Genomic DNA, 9720 nt, shown 5'->3' on the forward strand with positions numbered 1-9720 from the left:
TTACTTTTATTTATTTTTTTTATTATTATTATTATTTTTAATTTAACCCTCATGGTTGGCCCTGCCACCTGGGTTGTTGATTTAAGGTTTTTTTTTTTTTTTTTTTAAGTATCATACTTGCTATTTGAATTAGTGATATTTGTTGTGTGGTGTGGATGGTTTATGTCCCATTGGAGTAGGGATCAAAACAATCGACTCTCCTCTAAAGGGGGACTAGTTACAGGCCTTGATCATTCATTTAGAAGAGACACTCAACATCACTTGAATTCCATGGCAAACCCAGTTGATAATCCAAATCCAAATCTACCAGATCTAACTATAAATCAAAATAATCCTCCTCTTGAGGATGAAAATGAAGTTCATAGGAATGTGTCAAACCAACCACAGACTTTACGTGAACATTTACACCCCGAGAGATCAACTTTATCATCTTGCATAGTGTTTTCTGCTCACACAGGAAACATTGATTTTAAACCAAGTGTGATTCAATTAATTCCTAAATTTCATGGCTTAGATTCTTAAAGCCCCTACTTGCACCTCAAGGACTTTGAGGAAGTAATTGCAACGTTACAAGTAAACAATGGCAATAGGGATGTACTTAAGCTTAGGTTATTCTCATTTTCTCTAAAGGATCGGGCCAAAGCATGGCTCAACTCTCTAAGACCTAATACCATCACTTCATGGCAAGCCTTAAGTAGAGAGTTTTTAAAAAGTTCTTTCCCGATCACAAAACAAATGCACTAAAACAAGAAATCATGTCATTCTCCCAAAAGGGGAATGAACTATTTTTTCAAGCTTGGGAGCGCTTCAAAGACATTCTAATTACTTGTCCACATCATGGTTATGAACCATGACACGTGATTGATGCTTTCCAAAAGGGACTCACCATGGATATTCGTAAGTTCATAAAGATGATGTGTGGAGGAACCTTTCTTAACAAAGATCATAATAAGGCTTAGGATTTTCTAGATATGTTAGCAGAGAATACGCAGACAGGGATGTCTCTGCTAAATCAGACCAAACTAGACCCATTCGTAGAGAGAAAGTGGGAATGTATGTCCTACGAGAAGAAGACAACCTTAATGCAAAATTCGATGCATTGGCTAGAAAGGTCGAAGCCTTGGAAATTAGGAAGGTTGATATGGTAAAAGCAAACACTTCCTTACATAATTTTTGTAGCATTTGTAGTGGTATAGACCATGACATAAAGGATTGTCCAATAATCTCAGTTGTACAAAATATCACGCATGAGCATGATCAAGCAAATACTATAAATAATTTCCAAATGTCAGTTATGCAACCAATGGGAAACACGTACAATCCAAATTGGCGTAACCATCCTAATCTTAGTTGGAAGAATGGACCACAAATTAATGTGCCCAATGCACCTCAAATACCTCCACAAAATAACTTCTTTGGGGCACCTAACAATGCACCATAGTGCCCCCACCAAAGCGATCATCTGTGGAGGATGCATTGACCACATTCATGAACTCTCAAGCTCAAATGAATCAGTCTCTAATCCAATCAAATCAGGAATTAAAGACATCTGTGGCTAGAATTGAGACTCAACTAAATGCTAGGGAAAAAGGCATCCTTCCTTCTCAACCTGTGCCAAACCCTATAAACACATATTTCATTAGAGACTCAAATCCAAGTGAGCTACATCATGAACAAGCTAAGACCATTACCTTTAGAAGTGAAAAAGAGGTCGATAACAAGATAATGCAACTGGTAGAAATGTCGGAGGATGAGCCACCATCTCAAGAGAATGATGAACAGACTATGGTTTAAGAGTCGCAAAAATAAAAGGATAAAGAGACTAAGTCATATGAGCCTCCAGTTCTATTCCCATCTAGACTGCGGAATCCGATTGTCCCCATGAAATATCAAGAGGAGTTGGATGTGCTCCAAAAGGTTATTGTTATTGATGCCATTAGACAAATTCCATCATATGCTAAATATCTAAAGGACTTGTGCACTGTAAAGAGGAAATTAAATGTGCACAAAAAGGCCTTCCTTATTGAGAAAGTGAGCGCTATCATTCAACAAAGGGCTGTACCCAAATACAAAGACCTGCGAAGTCCCACTATTCCTTGTATTATTGGGAATTTCCAAATTGAGCATGCTTTGCTAGATTTGGGTGCAAGTGTCAACTTAGTACCTTATTCGGTTTACAAACAAATGGGGTTAGGCGAGCTTAAACCAACCACGATTACACTCCAACTCGCTGACCGCTCTATTAAGGTACCAAGGGAAATTTTAGAGGACGTGCTAGTCCAAGTGGAGAAATTCTACTTCCCCGTGGATTTTATTGTACTAGACACTGAACCATGTGTAAATGCTAGCGCTCAAGTTCCCATCATTTTAGGCCGCCCATTCCTAGCAACTTCAAATGCAATCATAAATTGCAGGAATGGAATGATGAACTTGTCTTTTGGTAACATGACTCTAGAGCTAAATATTTTCAATCTATGTAAGCAGCCTATTGACAATAATGAGATCCATGAGCTAAATTTCATGGACTACTTGATAGAAGATGTGGAATTGGAACCTAGTCTGACTAAGGAATTGATTTAAGTCTTTGGGGACTCGAAAAATTTTGATTTAGAAAAAGTGCTTGCTAAAATTTCTGATGATAATGAAAGCACTACCACCCAGGACATTGGTATGTATCAATGGAGACCACGCACTCAAATCCTATCTATCAAGGACTTGCGACCTCTGTCATCACCAACCAATGATCCAAAGCTTGATTTAAAACCACTACCAAATGAGCTTAAGTATGTGTACTTAGGTGAAAATAAAACTTATCCTGTGGTGATCTCTTCATTTTTAGACAAGGATCAAGAGATTAAATTGTTGAATGTTCTAAGGGACCACAAAAGAGCCTTGGGCTGGACCATTTCTGACATCAAGAGTATAAGCCCTTCTATATGCACTCTTCAGATCCACCTCGATGAGAACGCCAAACTAATTAGACAACCTCGAAGGCGTCTCAATCCAAACCTGATGGAAGTTGTAAAAAATGAAGTGATCAAATTGTTGTATGTGAGAATAATCTACCCAATATCCGATAGCGTTTGGGTGATTCTAACTCAAGTAGTTCCAAAGAAATTAAGAATAATTATTGTGCAAAATTCTAATAATGAACTCATACCAACACGTGTCACCACAGGTTGACGTGTTTGCATTGACTATATAAAATTGAATACGGTCACCGGACCATTTCCCTCTATCATTCATTGATCAAGTTTTAGAGAGGGTAGCAGGTCGCTCCTTCTATAGCTTCCTTGATGGACATTCCGAATATAATCAAATAGAGATAGCCCTGGAAGACCAAGAAAAAACCACGTTCACTTGTTCATTTGACACGTTTGCTTTCAAACGGATGCCATTTGGATTATGCAACGCCACAACAACTTTCCAACGGTGTATGATAAGTATTTTTTCAAATATGGTTGGGAAGTTTCTTGAGATTTTCATGGACGACTTCTCTGTATTTGGGAGTAGTTTTGAGGAATGCCTCAACAATTTATCTCTTGTCTTGTCTAGGTGTGAAGAGAAACACTTTGTCTTAAATTGGGAGAAATGTCATTTCATGGTTCAAAAGGGAATTGTTTTGGGACATGTTATCTCCAAAAATGGAATCGAGGTAGATCGCTCAAAACTCGACATTATAGCTAATCTATCTATCCCCAGAACCATTAGAGATATTAGATCACTTACAGGGCATGCTGGTTTTTATAGAAGATTTATCAAGGACTTTAGTGCCATTACTAGACCCTTGACTAATCTTCTTCAAAAGGATGTTCCATTTAAGTGGACAGATGAGTGTGCAAGTGCCTTTAATAAAATTAAATCATCCCTTACCACTGCACCTATCATGCGTCCACCAGATTGGACACTTCCTTTTGAACTAATGTGCGATGCAAGTGATTATGCCATAGGGGCTGTTTTGGGCCAAAGGAAAGATAAACGGCCCTACGTTATTCACTATGCGAGTAAAACTCTAAACTCGGCCCAAGTGAACTACTCAACAACTGAAAAAGAGTTACTTGCAGTAGTTTTTACTTTGGATAAGTTTAGGTCCTACTTACTGGGATCCAAAGTGGTCATTTTCACAGACCACTCTGCTTTGAAATATTTGTTATCTAAGAAGGATATAAAGCCAAGACTTTTGAGATGGATCCTCCTACTCCAAGAATTTGAATTAGAGATAAAAGATAAGAAAGGAGTAGAAAAGTAGTGGCCGATCACCTTTCTAGATTGGTGTTAGATGATTCCACTGAGGAGATGCATATCCAGGACACTTTCCCTGATGAACAATTATTTGTGATCTCCAAATTGCCTTGGTATGCGGATATAGTGAACTATCTTGTAACGGAAAAAATGTCATATCATTGGAAGTCACAAGAGAGGAAGCGTTTTGAAACTGAGGTTAGGAACTCATTCTGGGATGACCCGTATTTATATAAATATGGGACTGATCAAATTTTTAGACGTTGTGTTTCAGAGGATGAAGTTCGAAGTGTTATTTCTTTTTGTCACATGGAAGCATGTGGTGGCCATTTTTCTGCTAAGAAAACCACTGCAAAAATCCTGCAGTGTGGTTTTTACTGGCCCACCATGTTTAAAGAAACCCATGCTTTCTGTGTTGCTTATGATAGATGTCAAAGGTTGGGAAGAGTGTCCCAGCGTAATATGATACCTTTATCCCCAATTTTACCATTGGAGATTTTTGATTGTTGGGGTATTGATTTTATGGGTCCATTTCCATCTTTTTTTGGATTTCTTTATATATTGGTTGGTGTGGACTATGTTTCAAAGTGGATTGAGGCAGTTCCAAGTAGGACCAATGACAACAAAGTGGTTATACGATTCCTCAAGGAAAATATTTTTGCTAGATTTGGAACTCCAAAGGCCATCATTAGTGATGGCGGGTCTCACTTTTGCAATAGAACATTTGAGGCTTTGATGAAGAAATATGGCATCAAGCATAAAGTGAGCACCCCATACCACCCACAAATGAGTGTGCAAGCTTATATTTCTAATCGAGAAATCAAACACATTTTAGAGAAAACTATAAGGCCAGATAGGAAGGATTGGTCCCTCAGACTATCCGACGCTTTATAGGCTTATAGGACTGCTTATAAGACCGCGATTGGAATGTCTCCATACAGATTGATGTATGGGAAGGCTTGTCATTTGCTTGTGGAATTGGAATATAGAGCATACTGGGCAATAAAGAATTAAACTTTGATATGGACCAAGCAAGTAGACAAAAGAACTTAGAGTTGATTAAATTAGAGGAGCTGAGGAAAGACTCTTATGAAAACTTTAAAATCTACAAAGAGAGGACCAAAGCTTTTCATGACAAAAATATCATGGGGAAGAATTTTGAACCTCAGCAAAAAGTCTTATTGTACAATTATCGTCTCCAGTTCTTTTTGAAAAAGTTAAGATCAAGATGGATAGGCCCATTCATTGTGAAGAATGTTTATACTCATGGGGCTGTTGAAATTGAGAATCCACATAATGGCAATGTGTACAAGGTTAATGGTCAGAGATTAAAGCCTTATTATGTGAAAAACTTTTATTTGGGAGAGGAGTCCATCCCTCTTCATGAGCCAGAATATTTAGATTGATGTTCCTAGTATGACGGAGCATTTCTATAGGATTTATATCATATTCAATTCTTTTTAGTGTCACATAGCAGGTGAGTTTTTCATAATAGGTATTATCCACCCTTTCTTTTATTTTTATTATTCTCTACATTACATTATCATTACATTGAGGACAATGTAGATTTTAGGTTTGGGGGGTGTGGATAGTCATCCATGTGAAAGTTTTTTTTTGGGTTTCAGTTTATTTTATTATTATTTTTATTACTTTTAGGTTTCAGTTAGGTTTAAGTTTATTTTTTTAGGTTTATGGAAAAAAAAAAGTTTCAACATTTTCAAAATAATATTTTTATATACAAGAATGTGAACATAATATTTTGCGAATTCCAAAGGTAAAGTTAATACTTAGTCTAGGTTGATAGTAGTCAGAAATCTGATAATTAAAAATTATACACTTGAGTTCAATTATCTAATCAACAGTTTAAAGTGAGTTGTAATTTGATGTACTGAATTCACAATACACCCTAGCTAACTGAGGAATATGATATGTGAACTAGAATAACAAATTTTGATTCAAATAAGGTTGGATGAACTAGTACCATTGATATATGCTTAAAAGTGCTACATTTATTTGATATTCATTATCCTATAGATATTGAATACTTAAAATCACTGGCGCTTGAGAATATATGTCAATGGTGCAAATCCATTATTTTCTAATCTTTTATATCATTTATTAAAATATTTAAAGTATTTTATTTTTCGATTAGGCTGACCATAGTGCTCAGATTCTAGTTGTGTTATCCAAGTCATCATGATTTTGGAACATTAACCTATGTGTGGAACTTTGAAGCTTGGGTGTTTTTTATTCAGTTGAATTACATCCATTCAAAAATTTCAAAATCAAATCATCAGATTAATTTTTATTACTTAGTTTGTTTTGCATTTAATTTTTTTTTTCTCACAATTCATCTCCTCGTGGGATCGACCTTGTATTCACGGGATACTGCTTACGAACCTCTTCCCCATGGGTCCTAATACATACACAAGGTGGGCTCCAAGGTGTGGGTAATTCTACAAGGCACGGTGTAAGGCACCATCATCAATGAGGGCCCAACAGTTTGGATAGCCCAATGGGTATCACTAACATCAAGGTGGGCCCGACGGTTTAGGATAGCCCAATAAGAAAAGATGGAAATGGGCTTGATAATGGGCTCTAGGGAAGTTTGCAACGTGGACATTTAACCACCATTGCACCTAGAGTACGGTTCGTCATAGAATCTAACTTACAATGGGGAAAGGGCCTCATACAATTACAACGGGCCTCATACAATCACAACGGGCCTCACATAAGGGCCTCACATATATCTCAATGGGCCTCACTTAAGGGCCTCGTACACATCACAATGGGTCTCTTATGTACATCACATTGGGCCATATCTCATAGGCCTCAAATACATTACGATGGATCACATCCATGGGCTTCAAATATCGCATGACGAGCCACAACCATGGGCCTCATGATGGAGGCCCACATACCTCGCTGAAGTCAGTCAATAGCTAAATAGCTAGGTGAGATACACCAGCCGATCCGCTTCTACTGCAGGTGGGTCCCACATGGGGCCCACCATAATATTATATTAATATATTTTTTATATTATATATATATGATGCATTGAGGTGGGTCACACCGTCCAGGAGGCTGGATGGTGTGGATCAATCACATGCATCACGGTGGCCCCACGTGCTGCATTCAGCACGTCATCAAGGTGGGCACCCCGTCCCATGCATGGATGGGATGGATTTCAACATATACATTAGGGTGGGTCCACGTGTATGTGGCCCACCAAAGTTTTTTATCAGCTAATATTTGTATTTTTCTACATCTAGGGTCTGCCCAAAAATGAGCAGTAGCAAGGTGGGCCTCATGATCGGACGGTCTGGATCAGGCGGGCCACACGTCATCACAAGAGGGGGAGAGAGAGAGAGCGTGATGATGGAGGGCTACGCCACTATGAGCCCTCCTAGGATTACAATACATACATCAAGATGGGTCCCAAATGGGATCCATACCATCAATCGGTAGGCCCCACTTGGTTCATCACAAAATTATAAGCTAACCCTACAAAACACCCACCGATTTCGCTCCTTCTTGGCGCCTTGAAATGCTAAGCTCCTAAGCTCTCTCTTTGATGGAGGATAATGAGGATTGAAGGGCGGAGATGAGTGGTTAGGGGGGTTAGAAGCGGGCCACACTAGGCTCTCCTTGCTCTCCTTAGAGCTTGAACGGTCCTCTCACTTGGATTGCTTGGGATGGAGTGAGAAATTAGAGAGAGAGGAGTGGTGTTGTAAGGAGACATGACATGGAGGGTATGGTGTTTGTTGACTTGTTGGTAAGAAAAGAATGGCTAGGTATGGGTGTTGTTGACTTTTGGGTGAGAGAGGGATGGGTAGGGTATGAGTTGATACTTGACTTGATTAATTTGAAAGATGGTAGAGATTCTCTCAGAATTCGTAATGTGCGGTATTTTTTCGAGATATACGCGGGCCTACAACTGTTTGCTTGAGTATCGCATCGGTGCCCGAGACGCGGCATTGGAATAGCGGCGATGGCGCGGTCACAAGGGTACAAGTCTCCGGTCAAGTCGACTGAGGTTGATAGGGTGTGACTCAGGGTAGTGTGTAAACGCCGATTACAGGTCATGAGTTGCCGAAATTCGATAGGGAGGATCGTGGAAGTCTACGGAATGGTATGAATTAGGATACGGGCCTTACAGTTAAGGTTGTTTGGTCAATGTGATTTGTAAGACATAATCATCCACAAAGGTGGCCACTATTTGAATGATTTTAATATGCCGTTATCAATCTATAATGTTAATAGGTGTTCTGGTTGAGGTTCGCTGAAATATATTGTCTAATGTCTTAAATCTGTCTGTAATAGAGTCCGAACAGATATCGATGCCATCAACAGATGTTCGATCTTATAGAAAAAATTTAGAAAAATCTTAGTTGATTGCTGAAATGATATTCAATGCCATTAACAGCTTTAGATGTTGCTACTCGATGGCATCAAATAATCTTCGATGTCATCGACTAGTCATCGATGTCTATCAATGTCATCGAAGGCGTGTGCATAATTGTATAAGTGCACGATTTGTTTCCTATTTCGATTGGGTAGTATATATATCAGGTGTAATTGGGATTAGAGCGATTATTAATAAGGATTAGGGTTTTATAAGTTTTCTAAAGGGTTCAATGGTATAGCTAGGGTTTCAAAGGAGATTCAAGGGTTGTTCAAATAGGTAAGATCCATTATCTCTTATAATATTGCTTTCATAGTGCATTACACGTCACTTTGTGCCATGGGTTTTTTTCCCGAAATGGTTTTTCCACATAAAATTTGGATTGCATTCTTGTTTGGTTTGTTTGTGTGATTGTGATTACTTTGCTTGATTCTGTATTGTGTGCTTCCACGAGTCTTAATAAGTAGTATTGAAGATAACGTTAGGAAGCAAATCAAATATGAAAATAAAGTATCAATGACATCTAATATAAAGTTCGATGTGGAGACGTATTTCGGTACAAACAATGTTAAACTATGGAAAGTTAAGATGAATGACATCTTAGTTCAATAAGGATTAGAAGATGCACTCCTTCAAAAGCGATCAGAAACTATAAAAGAAGAAGAATGAAACAACTTAGATAAAAAAAGCCAATATCTCAATTTAGTTGTGTCTAACAAATGAGGTTCTTTGTAATGTTATGGAGAGAAAACTGCACCAGATACATGGGCGAAACTAGAGAACATTTATGCAAATAAGTCTCTTGAGATATATCTTAAGCTATAGTTGTTCAATTTGAAGATGACGGAAGGGGCTGACATTGAGCCCACATCAGTAACTTTAATGGGCTCATTTGTAAATTGCCGGACGTGGATGGGATGATGAAAGATGAAAATCCAGTATGTATTATATTGAATTATCGTCCATAACCATATGAGTTATTTAAAGACTTGTTGTGCACAAGTAGAATAACCATTAGTGTTGAGACCATTGCCTCAGCACTTTAGTCGAAGGTAATGAGAAAGAAAAATGGT

The 9720-nt window shown here is 38.2% G+C and overlaps 1 non-coding gene across 1 annotated transcript; it reads right to left on the reverse strand.

Annotated features, from left to right (window-relative positions):
- Positions 1 to 737: 737 nt before the first annotated feature.
- On the reverse strand, positions 738 to 844 carry LOC131247615 (small nucleolar RNA R71). Its single transcript, XR_009171891.1, has one exon. It is a non-coding gene; the product is annotated as a small nucleolar RNA R71 (small nucleolar RNA).
- Between the last annotated feature and the right edge of the window lie 8876 nt (positions 845 to 9720).

This window comes from Magnolia sinica, chromosome 5, assembly GCF_029962835.1.
Source record: "Magnolia sinica isolate HGM2019 chromosome 5, MsV1, whole genome shotgun sequence".
Taxonomy (NCBI): Eukaryota; Viridiplantae; Streptophyta; class Magnoliopsida; order Magnoliales; family Magnoliaceae; genus Magnolia; species Magnolia sinica.